The following is an 18,327-nucleotide window of genomic DNA, read 5'->3' as shown; positions in this document are numbered from 1 at the left end:
ATCTGATAAGTAGAAATTAAATACGGTTACGATTGCGTGTACGCTGTTTGTCTTCCATTCGAAACATTCCCATTGGCTTCTTAGACCGGCGATAACACACCAGGGCCGTGTATCTCTTGTCACGGATAAATGGCTGCAGTCACGGACTTGATAAAACCCACCAAAGGACAGCACAATACTCTGATTGGTGCGCGCAAAGTTTCAGAATCACATTCCCAGTTAACCGAAGAAAAAAAAAATAATAAAAATATCGAGTGGATGCTCAAGACAGCATAAAGTTCGATTTCTTAAGCTAAAGGTCAACTCATTTGATTTGATGACGTAAAGGGAAAATCACGTTGTATAAAAAGACACAAACAGCGTTGGATGCTTTTAAGCCTTCGGTGAGGATCGAACTCACGACCCCTGGTTTACAAGACCAGTGCTCTAACCACTGAGCTACGAAGGCTCCGTTTGTGGTTTTCATATTCGATTAATATATAATTGTCTTTTTCATTCATTTACTTTCTGTCACTAGATGGCAGCAAAGGAAGAAAATTTATCTGTCTAATAGAAACTGATACAACTCGAATTGAATAAATTCCGAGATCAGATTTTATAATATATGGCAAGTAATAATAATTATAATAAACTGCGTTATCTAGTTCCTGGACAGACACATTTACAAGCCATCCTTAGAACTCATTAAATGCGAAAAGGATAGTGGAAAGATATAAAATGAACAGTGTAAAGAAGGACATCTGGCGGTGACTGTTGACAGTTGGTGGGTGCGTGGTATTTGAAGGTAATTGCGACTTTCTCAGGCTGGGGTTAGGCTTTCTCAGACTTCTAGCTGGGGTTCAGCTTACTGTCCATCTGTCATTGAGTGGATAAAAAAAAAATGAATAAAATAAAACATGGGAAAAGAAAGGTTTCTGATGAGTTGTTTGATTGAGTGGTTGTGTGCAGTTGGCAAAAATAATTGGCCAGCTTGACCAGAAATTGGTCAAGAGACAGAGGATAATTATAAATGGATATTCTCCGGAGTGGACCCTAGTCCCAAATAGGACCCTTCGGGAATTGGAGATTCAGGGATAAACGTCTCGATTCAAAGTAGAGATTTGGAAAGAGTTATTGAGCATCAGATAACATTGAGCAAGAATCTAAATGAAACTACAAAAGCGATTGTGTTAAATTCCTTAAAACGCCACCAGATGGCGATTAATGAAAATTGCTCACTAATATGTGAGCACTTTATTATAATAATAATAATAAAAAAATCGTCATCCAGCACGAATTTTTGTGAAGATAATTGTCTTCATAGTTGGCGAAGAGAAGTAATGGTGGAGAGAATTCATTGCTAAATCATTAAATCTGTATTTAGATAGCATTCATTTTGGAGGAAAATGTTTCTGGAGAACCATTTTCACTCGAAAAGAACCCAAATAAAAGAAAAGAGAGGAAAAAAATGGCGAAAAAGCGAAATGAAACAGGAATAGCAGTTGTGGTATTTGCCACCCTCAGCCAAACGAAGACAAGTCTATTCTCATTATTTTCAATAAGAAGCAGTGGCGTTCATTTGGAAACGGCACCCTTCTATTAGACGGGATAAATATCATCATCCTCTAGCGCTTTCTCATTACCACTGCGACTAGCCTAAGGTACCTCTGATCAAGCTGCAGAGGACGCAAGAACGGCACAGACAAGCGCGAGCATATACAAAAAAGGAGTTGCCTGTCGGGAGGAGAACGGAAAGATTGTATCACCGTTTATCCAATCCCAAGAGGGTCTCGTTCTTAAAACAGATGGAGATAGATCTGTTCCAAGCTACTCTCCTCCTTACAAAAAGGAGGATTCGACTGTAGTGAATTACCACAAAGCTATTTTTTCCCAATCGTGTCGTACTTATAGAGAAATATATATCGCCAATTGCCTGGCGAAGAAATGCTTCGCTAAACTGGCGAAATATTCCATTTTTGTCTGTATCTTCGACTGATTTTTGGAAGTGGAGTGAAGAGGAGAGTTGTATATATGGAAGTCGTGTAGCGATGCCCGCCGAAATCCATCTCTATTTACAAAGAAGTTGCCCCTTCTTTGGCAACAGAAGTAGACTTTCGCCTTACGTGTCCACCGGAAATAAATTTAGTATCGATCGAACGGCTGAAGAGTGATGACTGAATACTTTGTCTTCATATACTGATAGAAATGACTGCAAAAGAAATATTAGATTCTCCCCGAAGGGGAAAGGAGGGTGGGATGTATACATATGACCTTATGTTTGATTCTCATATGTTATTGTTTTATTCACCCCCCCCTCTCTGTCTTATATAACATTTATAGAGTATGCATTTTCTATTCGAAATATTTTCAATGGCCGCTTTAGTATTTATGGTTTGCGTTGAATTCGATTGGCATTTTTGTTTTTCTCTTTCTCTTTTTGATTCTTCTTTATTTGGGTGTCAATGTTTTTTTGTTTTTTTCCAACTGGATTCGTGTGTAATAAAATTAATGCAGTGTTTAATTTATGCTTAAAATCCTTTCAATAATATCGCTTGTTTTGTATGGCAAGTCTTCAACAACAGGCGCATGCACTTTAATCACGCGATGTGGCTGAATCACACCGCGTGGTAATTGTTTCCGGTATTAAATCCGTGCTGCTACTGGTGAACTGGATGCTACCATTTTCATCAAATAACGCTGTTTATGCAGTGGTAATAAAATAACACAATTATGACACGCAATCTTTATTAAGCTACAATACATTGGTATTGCGTTTTCGCAAAGAAAATTAATAGACTCATTACAAAGGAAGGAATGGTTCGAAATCACACAAGAACTATTAATAGTTCAAAAATGTGTAATCGTGATTATAACGAAGTTACTGTAGCTTTGAGTTCACTGCTTATTTTTAGAGCAACACGTTCGGGTTATCTGTGTGATAAATTCTGCGCACTTTGCGTAATATATTTTAAAGGGGGGAAGGGATCTGCAGTTGGTAATGGCGAGTTCGGCAATCTACCTCCGTTGTAACGCCGGTTTCTGTCTCTAACATCGAAAGTCCCGTGCATTTGTGTGTGGACTAGCGCAGAGTTGTCTAATGATCTCACTGGGCGTGGCTCGTAATGAATTCAAAGAGAGTAATCCCTGAAGAGCACATTAGAGAACGCCCTCCATGCCTATCACTGCTATTCGTAAATGACCATAAAACATACTCACACGTTGTCGTATACAAACACGCACCACAGAGGTGAGGACACAGCGAAGCGCTGGGGGAGTTAATGAGGCGGAAAAGCCTCTTATGGAAGATGAAATGGCATCAGAAACCTTTAAATTTCGGTTTTCTATCGATGATGGGAGATAAATTCCACTTTCGTACTCTTTCTGTCGCTCTGCTCGTTTTCCCCGAGCCCATCTGTGCGCGTTCTTACTCTTTGTATAATTCGCTTTTTTTTTTTTTCTTCTTCTTTTTTTGGTTCTGTCTCCAGTTCGAGCTTGAACTGCCAGACAGCGAGAGAATAGCTTCCCTTGCTCCAAATCCAAACCTGCTGGGTCCGTGACCTTTCATTTGTACCTCCAGTAATTATTTCTCGCTCTTTCATTCCTTCCTGTATTCCATCTTGCATTCTCCCCGTCTTTCTTTCCATCAACGATTCTCTGACCTCTCTATCGGCTTCAGCGTACGGAACGGATCCCACTACGAAATGAGGGAGGACTTTTTTCGTGTAATTGCGAATAGGACGAGACAGTTTTGACAAAAATAAATGTGCTCGCTGGGCCACTTAATTATCCTTTAGTACTACTGATATTTACGAAGAAAGTCGACCAATTGTTTTTTTGTTACTCCCACAAGTCCTGCTAGCGGGACATGTTGTTTGTTGCAATGGCAGGAGTTAGACAACTCATTAGTTTTCCATCATAGAGAATTTCCTCTTGTCAACGCAAGACTTAGCTTTTGTTGTTCGTTGCTGTTTTGTTGGGTTTGATCCAAGCTAACTATTACGCCGGGAACAAGATTTATTTTCCAGCTGGGTTGTCTATTTCTATACTGATGTACACGCGATAAACATCACGTGTTTCAAGGCGCCCTCTTACTATACATCCAGCGTGTTGCTTATGAATCATCTTGATTGAAACAAGTCATTTATTTGCTTTTCTTACCGTCCGATCTAGTACGACGCCTTTGTAAAATAAACTGCTTTATTCGAAGATTAGGAACATTTAACCAAATAATTTACATCATCATTCTTTGCGAGCTCTTTCCGGCTATTACAGTAACATGATTACACTAAGTGGAGCTAATTACACTTTGAGAACTGTTGCAATCGAGTCTAAAGCTATTTTTCTTTCTCTCAGGCTAATTTCGAAGTAAAAGAGTGAAGTAATTAGAAATGTGATAAGAAAACTCCAACTTGAAATGACTGATCTGCAATCAATCATCTGAAAAAAAAAAAACTAACAATTGATTATGAACACCAATTGTTGCCGTTTTTAACTTTTATCAACAATTAACACGCGAGTCAATTGTTGCCGTTTTTAACTTTTATCAACAATTAACACGCGAGTCAATTGTTGTACTGCAAACCTTGCATACAATAAACGTTTACAGAGAGACAAATACTGCAATTATTTTCAATAAAAAGCTATTAATATCGATAATTATTATTAGAAAGTATTTTTTGAATTAAAGACTTTTCAGTATTAAAAATTTGCGATAAGCATTAATTTGCGATACATGAGTTTTTAACGTCACTGAGATAGCTTAAACTTCAAAAAGAAGTTGACTCTACAAACACGTCGATGGGATTTCAACCACAAGGCAGCCTTAAGTTCATTAATACAAAGAGTAGCGATATTTCCCAAGAATTTCTTCTTGAGAAATTTCAAGACGTCGGAGTCAGTCTGCGTTTCTACTTTTGTTTACAATGAAATTTCTCCCTTCTTAAGACAAGCAAGCGGGCCAGTTTTACGACGTACTTGTGATTTATGGGGGCCACCATATTTCTGACATTTATAAATATTTGTACTCGCCAACCAACCAAGATTTACGAGCTCTACAGATTCATGGTGTTGAGTGTAAGTAAGATCTCCTTGCACGAACAAAATGGACATGAGTGGAAACTTGAAACTTTGTCTTTTCGCGTGGGCAGAGAGAGAGAGAGAGAACGTCAGACGCAAATTTGCCACACAGCAAAAGCCCTCGGCGGTGTATGACAACATTCATTTCTTTAAATATAAAAGGCAAAAACATAATAAAACCTGAAGGGAATAAATCCTATTAGCTTGACTTAACACAATATCGTAGTAAATGATTTACATATCAATGTAGGCGAAGCTCTAACAGAATTTATTTTACCTTTTGTTTGTACCGGGGAGGGGAGGGGAGGAGAGGATCATCTGTGGGTGTCCTTTTCGAGATATTTATTTGAAAGATAAGAATAGAGCTATGAAATACGAACAGCGTGCATACTCGGGGAAGGATTCGATAGAAAATCTCCATCTAAGAACCCCAATTAACTTAATGGATCTGTTGAACACAACTGTGGTTCCTAGGCTGCCCTGGAAAGGTGAACACTTTGACCTGAGCAATAATGCAGTTTGTAGACTTCACTATAACAGGTGTGTAGTGTTACTGAAGACTAAGGTCATGACCTGTAGGATTTTAAGACTTTGTGTACATGGTTTCCATACATCGCTGTAATTTTTGCCTTACTAAAAACAGCTTAAATTTTTATTTATGTTGTTTCTTAGACAAAGTTTACTGGCAGCAAAAAGTATTTTATCACTTGTTACGAGGTCTTAATACAATGACATCCATGCTTAATTGTTTACACGTCCGACACGAGCCGATGGACCTGTCCCACGAGAAAGAACGTATAATTGTTGTGTGACACTGGAGGATACGCGGGAGGCACGCTACCAGCGGAGATGCATTTTAATGTTTAGCCGTCTGTTTGCATACGCCAATCCATTCAAAGAGGATGCTTTGTTTGTGCTTGACCGTAACTTCGCTCTGTTAGCCACCCGTGGCCGTAGCCTCGCTGCACGCTCTCTGAATATTCAGCTTCTCCCTCGCTGTTCGTTGTCCTTCTTCCTGCCATTTAAACCGAAGTTCTCAGCCGACTGGCCATGGCGAGATCAAAAGGTCGAAGATGAAGACAAAAGGACGTCGGAGATGAAGTTGTACAGAACGAGGCCAGCATCCCCTCCTCCCATCCTCTTCCTTGTATCGTCGAATACCAGGGATAGGAAGGATGGTCTCTTTTAAGTGTAAAACTTGGCCGTTGAGAATATGTTGCCATTAAGCTTGTGGCATGTGACTTGGATAAAGTTCCTATCGGGACTGCTTTTCAAATTCAACTGTGGTACGTAGTCTAGAGACAATACCAGCTATTTTTATCACTCTATGTATCTAATATCCCTTAATGATATTAGCTGTTTTTAATGTGGAGCCCCTGGAAACTCACCGTAGTGTATATTCAATGTAGGATGTAATAGTTTTGTTGCATTCGCGTATTTAACGTCTAAAGTTTAATTGAAGTTTTGAATTTACTCCACAGGTGGCGTTGATGAACAGTAATTCCGCACTGTAGAAGATGGCGACGCACGCCCGGATCTCCATACGCAGACAGACGTCATGATAAGAGTTGAATGGAAGGTAGACATCCCCGATGAAAATCATCTACTCTTATCTGCCTTTCAAAAGTTTTAATTTTTGTTTTCTGAACCATGCACTAAAGCTGTAATATTAAGCCTTACTAAAAACTGAAGTTTTTATTTATGTTCTCTTTAAGACCTATTAGGAAAAGAAGGAGAAAAGTGCCGGTATGCGAATATCTCTGAAACTGCAACCCTATTGGAGGTTTCACGTGGACTGTATTTCTGGTGTATCAAGATTGGTCTAATATCGAAATAACATTCATCCAACGGCAATCCTTTCGTTGGAAACAGCTCATTGATTAGCTAGGCCCGCTGATAGGATTTGTGCAGGATAACAGAAAGGCTAGATGATAACTCAAGGCAATAGTGGTAATCAAAGAAGTATTTCAGAATACGAACACTTGGACAGTGGAAGAATGTTAGCTAGTTTGACGAATACCAGTTCGTGCTGATGGATGAACCAAAAACGGCAGGAGTTCATTGACTCACCCAGCCAAGGTAACAACATCTGGCCGTTCGTGGCAGTGTGGAGAGTGCTCTCGTGGTACACACTAGGATCCTTGATATCAGTGGAGTAATGTTTGGATGCTACAGGTTACCTGGAAATAGTTCCCCCCCCCCATGGCTGCAGCATATCTGCGAATAGGCTCTTCCAGTAGGATAATGCGCAATGTCAAGAGACCAGAATTGTACAGAATTGGTTCAAGGAACCTGGAGTGAATTTAGACACTACGATGGCCTCTCCAGGCACCCGCTCTCAATCCATCTGGGCACTCGCGAGATGAGGTGGGAGCGAGCTCTGCGAAACTGACATCCGCAACCATCCAATTTGCAACAATTGTGGGAAATTGTTGAGTCAAAATGGACTTGTAATACTCAATTATCACCTCGTTAAGTCCATGCTACGTCGAATTCAGGCTGTTTTGAAGGTTGAAGCGGGATCTACTCCTAATAAAGTGGCTACTCGGTGCATCTAAATGATAATAATCATATGTTTTAACGGTCTACTGTGCTGTACCTTAAAGTATGATCTAGGATTTAATAATATTTTGAATTTACAACATCTAATCGATTTAAAAATAAATTTATTTTGTAATATTGTTTTTTTTGTGAATAAAATTTATAAAATCGTATATAATCAATAATCATGATTAATATGCTTATTCTGTTTCTAAATATATATATATTTTAAATAAACAACTCTTAATTTCTCAATTATCTCATTGTGAATAATTCAGTCCTCCAGAGACGTCATCAGAAGATTCGATAAGCCTACTTTGCCGTTCCTCTTTTGAATGGACTTTCTATTTAGCCAGCAAAGGAACTTGATATTCTGTAGTTATTCCGATAAATAACAACGCTACAAAGAACCAAGCATTATAAGAAAGAAAAATAAAGTCGTGAATATAAGAACGTTGTTTTCTGAAATATGTATGCAAATGGCATAACGGTTGGAAAATGCTTCACCTTCATTGCTAAACGCGTCAAGTTCAGCATCTTACATCACTTCTCAATTACCAAGATAAAGTCAAATACTGTTATCTCGCTTTTGCTTCAACCCATTGATTTTTAAAGGTAGATTCCGTGGCTGTTCCTGTTTGCATGCTCCGGATGTCGCATATTCCTGAAATACAATAAACTCTGTACATTTTAAGGATGGAAGTGGGAGGAGAAGAACGGAGGGGTTAATGTTTTAACATCTCATATCCAGCCGTATCGCTCTCGAGAATTTATTTGACACAGAGGAACATTCCATTTCCGGATCTTCAGATAGGCTTAAACGAAAGAAAAATTGTCTCTTTAATGTGCCCGTGTTACTTGGAAAAGTTCCAGTTTGCTCTTAGGCTCCGTTGTATTGATCTTAAACATCCGTAAGACGCCCCACACACACTCACATCAGGTTTGTTTGAAAGTTAAAAGGAATGTCTTTCAGCATTCGGTCGCCAGGTGTCGCTGTGCGCCCATCCTCTTAACGTGTTCAGGTATGTGCCCTATTTGTACATATTTCGAATTGAGAAACGGTTCATTATTTTATTATTGTTCGGTAATTTCGTAGATACATACACTGGCCTGTAAAAAGTTAACGGACAGCTTTTGTCATTTACGATAACCGAGTACGGGTATCGTTTTTCAATGAGTGGTGGCTGGAAATGGATAGTGCGAATATCCAGCACTATTGTGATGAATATTTCTCAATTTTAGACGGAGCAGTGCTTAGAATTATTGAGAAGTGATACGCATTTCTTTATTAAAGAACAGAAAGACAAAAATTACCTTTAGTGTCCCTGAGAGACTGTATTAGCAGGTTCGGATTAGATTTGAATATGTGCTGGTCAGTATTTAATGTCAGTTTTTATCATTTTTAAAATGTAATTATGTTTTTTTTTGTATATAATAAGGTTTTTCAAAGTTATATTACAAGCTGTCTGATTCCTTCACATGTTTTTACGACCATCAGGATTTAAACTGCTTAGATAATTACATAGTCTTAATAAACTTTACCTTTGCAAGGAGTTGCCCCGCTATTGCACTACTTTCAAGCAGATGCTCCGCCTAAAGATTAATTTGTTGAAGATGTGAGACGCTCTTATGACAAAAGAGCTGTAAAGAAATTGTTCGATGTGAGCAGTCATAGGCTATATGAAGGATCATCAGAGCTGCAAAGTTATAATGCATTCAATTTAACCTTTCAGCGAGGCTATTTGAATGTAGTGCAATATCAGAGCAACTCGTTCAATAGGCAAAGTTTTTTTCTGCAGTTCAGCTTAATGCTGAACTGAAATCAATTGACCATTATCTATGCAGCTTAACTCCTGCAACCGCAAATACACAGGATAAGAACAAGAGAGTACAGTACTGTAAACTTCTTATAAGAAAACTGGTGCAATTGCCATCCAGGGGTAAGTTTCCAGGTGTAAAGGAACACTACTAATTCAAGTGCTCCTTTTTGTTTATTGACTTCTATAGTTTTGATAGAAGTTTGTCAGGTTGCAAGAGGTGGGATGCCAAACTGGGGACCTTCAAGGGTAGCGACAGACTGCATGAATATATGGACTAAACATAGAGTGAGATGGCAAAAGGTAGATGATACTAGAAGATGAGTTTTATGAAGATGTTCATGGTTTATCAAAGATATTAATACAAAACAGGCCATAGATCCGTCTGGTGGTATAGCAGTTTAAAGAGAGATCAAGAAATAACTATGGATATTATACTGTGTAATAGAAAATGACATCAATCAGAAATAATGTCAGTTCTGTTTAAAATAGGAAATAAACGTGATTTTGGAAAATAAAGGATAAGAGTCTAAGACAATTCCAAAGGAATCCGATGATATAATTTAAAACGAGTATAGTCAGCTACTGAAGCATCAAAAGGAAAGATTGCCAATCGAAAACGAACAGGATTTAGAAAACTTCTAGAAGCAATTTACAAAATGACTTGGGAGGGGAAAACAGAATAGAATAGACACAGTTACTGAATAATAAAAATAAAGGAAGGAACGTTTCATAAACTTATATGAAGAACAAACCAGAGATTTTAAATACGAGATTAGAAAACTTAAAATCAATGATGAATAATGACAAGAAAGACAATGATTTGCTGATAACAGATTGGAAAACGTTTTATCTCAATATTCAGAAACGAAACAAAGCCGGAAAACTAAAAATTAACGTGTTGAACGCTTAGAATCATAGAAGAACAGCCATTTAAAAGAGCATCATGGACTGATTTATTATTAGACAGTTAACAAGAAAATTATATAAAACTGTTAGGTGCATTGAGACTTGAAAATAATGTATCAAAATAAGACCAAAAGATTCGTTACTTAACATCCTAATATCAGTGGAGTAAAAATAACAAAATGAAATTATTATACTATAGACAGATGTCATTTTATCATCAGAAGTACAAAACATATGACAATCCTGTCGGATGTAATTTTAAATTGAATTAAGGAAACAGACGAAAGAAGCATGGAAAGACAATTGAAAGTAAGACTACAAGTTATAAACACATCATGCATGTCTGAACAAGAAGAATGAACGTAGACGCAAAAGAAATACTGGAATTAAAAAAAAAAACATATTTATTAGACTTATATTAACAAAAGGAGTGAAAAGAAAACACATGGGGCTTTGAACACTTTAGAGAAAAAAAAAAACAGACTGGATAAATAAGGAACTAGAAATATATGGACATTGGAAAGCTATATGACGAGTTACAATAAGAAAGAAACAATCCTTATAGCAAGAGACTTACATCTAGATTTAAGCCAATAGCAAACTATTGGCATTTTTAGAAATGTAGCGACATCTATAAATAGCTCAAAATCCAATTTATACCGCAATAAATTGGACTGAAAAGTCTGTTCGATAATTTAATACGGGCAATCAAAGATATTGCTGAAGTTTCTTCAATAATTATAAAGCGTTATCATGGAAGAGTTCGCACGAATATAGTTGTAAAGAAAGAGAACCATGGCCATCATTAAAAATATACTAAAAGAGTGACTGACAAAATACACCAAATGACAGAACGTTTTATTAATTTAATAAATAAAAAACACTGACATATTTCAGAGGCGCATTCTTCGTGAACAATGGATTAACTGTAATCATACAAACATCAAAGCAATATTACATTCTATGTACAATAACAAGATTCGACATTTCAATGTTCAGAATATCACTTTAAAACCTGCTATTCTCTTCAATATTCATCATTGATAAGCAATGCTGACAGCCACTGAAAAGAGTTCATTTATTTCATAGCTGCCACAAATACCGAAATAATTCTAGTTTTAGCATATGTCCGTTGATGAACTAGTTGGAGATCAGGTCAAGTTCTCAGGCACTCAAATCTCAAAGGTCCACAGTTGCTTGTTTTAAGAACGTCCTATGGTAGAATATTTTTCCTCTTTATGCGAGATAATTGATGAAATGTCTCTTTGTACAAGGGTTCTACTTCTTCAGTCCTTATACCAGAAAGTAACTATCCACCGATATTAAAGGAATCGGGAAATATTCCTAGACACCACTGAAGAAATTTCGTAAAGCCATGTATTGCTGAAACTTAAAGGTAAATCAACAGTTCTGGTGATATTCCTAGACACCACTGAAGAAACTTCGTAAAGCCATGTATTGCTGAAACTTAAAGGTAAATCAACAGTTCTGGTGAAAGCTCCATTCCGTTCCATTGTGCAGGCTTGTCGAATATCTGGAAAAAAAAAAAAAAGCGAATATTAATATTTCAAGAAAGGCTTCCTGTGCAGAAATACAAATTATATAACTTACTGAATTAAAAGGAAGGCAAGTACTGGAATGGCTAAATGAAAAGAGAAAGTAGATTTTTTATGTCTTCTCTCCTAAAAGGAGACAATCCGATTATTCTTGGAACTTGCGAATGTGGCCGAGAAGGAAAATTGCAGTAATTATTCCAATGACCCTGCATCCCATAGCAATATGAATAAACCTCCTTCTCCCCTTAAATGTGGCTAGTTGTCAGTGTGGGGGGGGGGGAATATCTTCCCTGACAGCTCTAGTTAATTTGGCCATAGAACAGTTGGATGCAGAAAAAACTTCGACATAACGAGACCTGTCCTTCTGTATAAGACGATGGCGAAATCGACGCTCAATGTTTTAGTAGGCACCGTTAAGATTCCATTTTTGTCGAAATAGATGATATTGTAAATGCTTCTTTGCTTAATTAGAGCAAAGAAGAAACAGTCATGGGAGCACCTGGTCTCTACGACTGGAAACAGCTCCCCAGGTACCACAACTCTCAAAACAATCTTGGACACCCTGTTCCTTAATCCAGCCCGTAACGAGAAATCTGTGCTGAAAACGCATCACTTCTATAGAGCAGCCTTTCAACTTAGATGAAATTGGCAAAACAAAAAAAAAAAAAGGCCAGGGTTAGACTTCATTGAAGCTCGCAGAGACGCACTCAAATCTCCTTCTATGCCTGGAAGTTGGACTTTTCCCGGATGACTGGAAAGAGGCCAATCGATGTCTCGTTTTGAAGAAGCCAAGGTCCTAGAGACCCAAAGCACGCCTTTCCGTTTTAAGCAAAATATGTGAACGTCTTCTATTATCCTGATTGGAAAAACGCTATGAAAATGCAAATCTCCAGTTCTGCTTTCGGGCAGGCCGTTCAGCAGAAGATGCCTTTAGACAGCTCATGGATTCTGTCAAAAATTCAGCCACAAATATTTCTTAATAATATCAGTGGATTTCGCCGGGGTCTTTGATTTGCTCTGGTTGCCAAGTATACGACGAAGACTCAGAGAAGCTAGCGTTCCAGCAAATCTTTACAGCTGCATGCAGGACTATCTGCACAACAGAAGTGTTACAGTCAGAAATTTTTACAAAGGCTGCCCCCCAGGGCTCTGTCCTTAGCTCGTTCCTGTGGAATGTGGTCATGGATGAGTTCCTAGACCTTGGAGATGTTTCCGCCGAGGACCTGATTCTGAGAGTCAGTGGAAACTCCAGCCAATGAAACCCTTACAAAGCTACAAGAATGGGTCAACTTCCATATATTCCCTGAGAAAACTACTTCAATTCTATTCAGAGGAACCATCAAACTGGCAACGAAGATGAAGACTTGGGGTAATTCTTGACCATAAGCTCACCTTTTACCTTCACGGCAATGGTAGCGAGGATCAACAGGTTTGACTGGGGGCCTAAGTCGCCGCTCGCTGTATTTTTTACCGCTATAACCTACTGTTCAGGTGTCTGGTATCATCGTGCACTCATTGTTCGTAACCAAAGGAAGCTCACCTCCATTCAGCGTAATATCCTTCTCACTATCACCCGTGCCTGCTGCACGGTAAGCAACCCAGCGCTCCAAGTCTTGGCAGGAGTTGTCCCTCTGGACCTGCAGGTAATTGGCAAAGGGACTACCTACCACCATCCTGGATTTCACTACAAACCCATCAAAACAGATGGAATACCACACCCAAAGGCTCCATCACTAAAAAATTCTTACCTCAAAAAGCCCAGATCTACCCTAAAGCTCCAGCATGGTACAAATTCAAATTATTATGTTAGGGCCACCTGTAATCTCTTACATATACCCATATATGTATAATGACTGTTCTGCTGGACGAAAAAAGCTCACTCAAGTTCCGGGCGTCATCGATGGGATTCGAACCCGGGCCTTTTCCACCTGGTGTGGAGAGGACGGTGACGATACCACTGTACTACCCAGGTTCGTTCCGGGCGTCATCGATGGGATTCGAACCCGGGCCTTTCCCACCTGGTGTGGAGAGGACGGTGACGATACCACTGTACTACCCAGGTTCATACCACTTTCCTGATTACTGGCCATGGATCCATAAATCATGAACATCGTGGATGACCCTCGCTATCTTTGTGGTGAAAAACGAACACTGGGATCACCTGTTCTATGTTTGTCCGCTCTACGAGGACATGCGAACGTTGCTCATAACAAAAGTACATGCCTTGCCTCAAGGAAATGAACATTTTCTGATCAACGAGGAAGACCAGTACCACGCTTTGTCTGCCTTCGCCAAAAGAAGATTACTGGTACAGCGTCCTGGAATCAATGCATTGATCGACATTCATATATACTGAACATCTCCATCTCAGATTCGACTGTGACCACTTCTACCTACTGGACTTGACACTCAGATCGCTTGAATTGTTTGATACGTGACTATCTTCCACCCAACCTGCGAAGGATGCCTTCCCTTACATCCTTCGTCGTTCTGTCTATACCTCCTTTTCTGTACTCCCTTGTACCCTATATTTTTTTTTTTTTTTTTTTACTTGGTCTCTTTCCAGGAAGCTCAGGCGACCTGGAGGAGACTAGCCAGAGAATTACTGGCAGCCTGGCTACCTCCTAGTAGTGTCCCACCAGGGGCCCTGCGGCCAAAAGCCAGGACACCCAACACTATGCTTCTTTGCTGTGGTGGGATTGTTCAAACGTGCAAAAAAGCCATACTTTGTATCAGACAAATGGCGGTTTGCTCCAGTACTTTTCAATCGACAAGGTTGGCTGTTTGGATTCTTTTTTTTTTTAGCATAAAAGCAATTTTGGCCATATTGCGCCTATTGGTAGAAACAACCTCGGGGTCACATAAATAATAATCACTCTTTCGCCCTAATTCTGGATACAGTCGGTCCAAGGAGGTCCAGAGATGAGATTAAGTTACAATAACTTTTAATACAATTTCATTATCGTGTATAGACGGGAGGGGTCGATGAAAAAGTGGAAGAAGAACGAAGGGGGGGGGGGGGGAAGGGCAACAAACAGCAATCGGTTTAAATTACTACGCGAAATATTTTTTTTTGCGTTCATCCAGGCGAGAAAAACTGAAGCCGAAAAAAAATAATTTTCCGCGAATTAAGAAGTGATTGTTGGTGGAAGAAGCAGAAGCTGCTAGCAATGGCAAGAGTCGAATGGCTTTACAGCTGGAGTGTATTCAGCGACCCCACTGAGGCGTGTCAAATTAGGAAAATATTGGCCTTAATAAGCCGTGAACAATTACTGCGTTATCCGTTATTATTAGCACACTGCTAAGTCTCTTTAAATAGCTCTTCGAACTATAATTAAAAACACGAAACAACGCAACCTGCAAACCTACTTAACTACAGGCAGAGGAGGGGGGGAAGTATTTAATGCGAAACAAGAACGAGACAGTGCGGGGGGGGGGGAACTACGGCCATTTGTTGATGATTCTTGTGCCGCATTTATGGCTCAGAGAGAGAGAAAGCATCGACTTTTTATTAATGGGGCCGAGTAATGATGATTACCTGGTCTTTTAAGCAAATTTCAGGGGTGGTGGAGAGGGGGGGGGAGAAGAAGAACAGAGACAAACAGACAGGAAACGAAAGATAAAAAAAAAATGTCCGGATGGAGGAAAATGTTAGCAAAACGCCGTATCATTAACGTAGATGGGATTCTTGGAGACAATTATTCCCTAGTTAGCCGTTGCCTTTCATCCACTCATTACTCGTGAGCGCTGAGTGGCTTTGATTCCACAAGACGTTATCGGTACTGTTGATTAAAGCTCGACGAGACAAATAGTGTGTGCGCGCGCGAGAGAGAGAGACAGAGACAGCCGGGGATAGAGGTATTTATCACTTTCAATTATGAATAATAGCGCGCGCTTATTTAGCGGGCGAAAGTCATTCGCAGTGACGGTCTTAAATGCGGCATTTCTTGTCGTTTGACCTCTTTGTTGTACGGATCCCTGTGATTTGGGGGGAACTAAAAGACCGGTTCCGGTGTCACGACGAAGTGGAGCAGCAGACGAATAAAACGTCCTCTCGCAATCCCACGCAGATCTCATTAGTAATGGAAGGAGAAGATTATGAGGAAGATGGATGCCCATCAGGCCGAATAACGCTGCACTTAATCTTCCGTAATAAGAGCAGATATTTATAAACTACATTTAAGGCGTTTCTTTCAAACTACTTACGATAATTGATGATCTTCCGCTGCCTCACACATCGGCGCGTATAATTCAGCGGATGACGAAGTCGAGGCTTTCTCTTCTGTCATCAGAAAACACGCATCTATTTCGCACATCTTCTCCCCGCCACGTATAATTACTAAATATAACCGATCTTCGAAGACCGAGTTCGTTTGCTCTGTCTAATACCGGAAGTGACGTCACTTTTTAAAAAAAATTGTATGTGCGGGATAAAAAACCTGGAATAACTCAAGGAAGAAGCTCCATTCCATCGGCCGAAGATCTGATGTACAGTCCTCCTGAAGAAACCTTTAAAAATTCATCTGGCCTGTCACGGGACTAGAACCCGGAGTTACAAGTGCGGGTCTTTGCCACTTTCAACTCCAAACGAGTTACTAGAAGCGAAACCACCATATGGGGTCTGGGTATTGGAGTGCATTGCAAATAATGGGCAAACTATTACTCATCAAGGAACAATGCTGTTTTTTTAAAGTGTAAAACCGTGGTACACAGTTGTTAGTTTTTCATCTGATTACTAAGGATCCCCTTTTAACAGATAAAACTATTCTTTTCTTTAAAAATGCGAAACCAACCAACGAGCAAGGCGTCAGAGTGTTCTATGGTTTGCTGGATGAAAAACCTGCTATGCGGATGGACCAAAAGAGGAAAATTAGATGAGAAGTAAGACATATATTTAAAAAAAAAAACTGAGACAAAAGTATCAAAGTACCCGGATGGTTTTGATGGATCTCACGTGCACAGTGGAGTGGAGGGGAGGGCGTAATGGTGTACACATTTTCATCCACGATATCACTTCATCTTTCGCCCTGTACTCTGTTAAAAAGTTAGTCCGCGAAAATTACGTTCCCATCGCGGGGGTCTCGTGTCCCCTGCTAATGATACGTCTGCTGGTACGAAGTGCGCGCTTAAAAAAAATGACAGCATTATGGGATGTTTAAAAAAGCGCGTCAAATCAAAGGCGTTTTGTTCGTCGCATCGCTGCCACAGAACCGATGGATTTCCGTGTTGGTCTAATTATTCGCACCTTTGGGGAACAGAGACAATCAGCAGGAGAAGGATGGGCTACTTAACTGGTTTGCTGACAGCGGGCCATTAGGCCTGCTCCTACTCGCACACGCAACCTTCTCATCAGAGCTCATTTGTATCTCCGATTCTTGTTTTGCGGACGCAGCTCCGGTCCTGATGGGTCGCGGAAAAATATAACTGCGAGGTAATGTTTAGTATGGCATCTTGCACGACCGCTTCCTCCGTCTCGTGGCACCGAGGAAACCAAACTACGTCACTCCGTACATAATTTATAAACATTGCGCGGAAGGGTGAGAAGGGCAGGGAGGTTTCGCTCCCTTAAGTAACAGTTCCGAAGCCTCGAAGAGAAATCAGATTATTCGGGAAGCTTTCTTTTTCGTCTGAACCCAGAATAAAAAGACAGATCTGGAGTGGAATATCCTGAAACATCCACAAGATTGCTCTAATTTCCACACCACGTTTAAGGGCTGCGATTTGAATTAGATGATCCGCATTGAGGTGGAGAAATGAATCACGTTTCGGCCCCCTTTTTAACAAAATTGTGATGGTTGAAAAATTTTCCGTGGAGAGAAGATATACGTACATACTCTGTAAGACCAATGGGATTAATTCAAACAAAAATCATTTATAAACAGATCGATTAACTTCAATCGGAATAATTGTTCGAGTAATACATATCCACGAACCGTTGGTAGATAAACAAATCCCCTGCCCGCAGTCATCCATTAAAACTTTTCCCGCTATTTATCTTCATTCGTTGACCCCAATAATTCGTCCATTTTTCAACGATTAATCGCCGCTCGAGTTAATAACGCTGTTCTCACTTCGTTTAAAGAGAAACTCGCCTTTTACTTCGATACGAGAACTTCTTAATCAGCATTCATCGCGAAGATGGTCGAAATTTAATTTTCATAAGGTCCGCGTTAAACAGGGGGAGTGTGTTTGGCTCGTTAATAACCAGCAGCCGTGTTAGAGGTGAACCATTTCTTTTCATTTCAATAATTTACTAAAAGCGAAACCCAATATACTAAATAATTAAATATCGCTAACACTGAGTAATGTTCGCTTTCATTTCGTGCCTTTTTTCCCCTCCCCACCCCACTACCCCCCTTCTCTTCCCTTCCAACTGTCAGAGCTCCGTTTCGGAGTTCCATTAAGAGCGTATCACAGCGTTAAGACCTGTACATTATAAACACGGTTAG

At 39.7% G+C, this 18,327-nt stretch overlaps 1 non-coding gene across 1 annotated transcript; it reads right to left on the bottom strand.

The window, feature by feature from the left end:
• Positions 1-375: 375 nt before the first annotated feature.
• TRNAT-UGU (transfer RNA threonine (anticodon UGU)) lies at positions 376-448 on the bottom strand. Its single transcript has one exon. It is a non-coding gene; the product is annotated as a tRNA-Thr (tRNA).
• Positions 449-18,327: the final 17,879 nt, after the last annotated feature.

Source organism: Mastigoproctus giganteus, chromosome 10 (genome assembly GCF_048544385.1).
Source record: "Mastigoproctus giganteus isolate SK-2022 chromosome 10, ASM4854438v1, whole genome shotgun sequence".
NCBI classification, from domain to species: Eukaryota; Metazoa; Arthropoda; class Arachnida; order Uropygi; family Thelyphonidae; genus Mastigoproctus; species Mastigoproctus giganteus.
The sequence above is the reverse complement of the archived record's forward strand: the minus strand, read 5'-3'. Positions and strand labels throughout refer to the sequence as shown.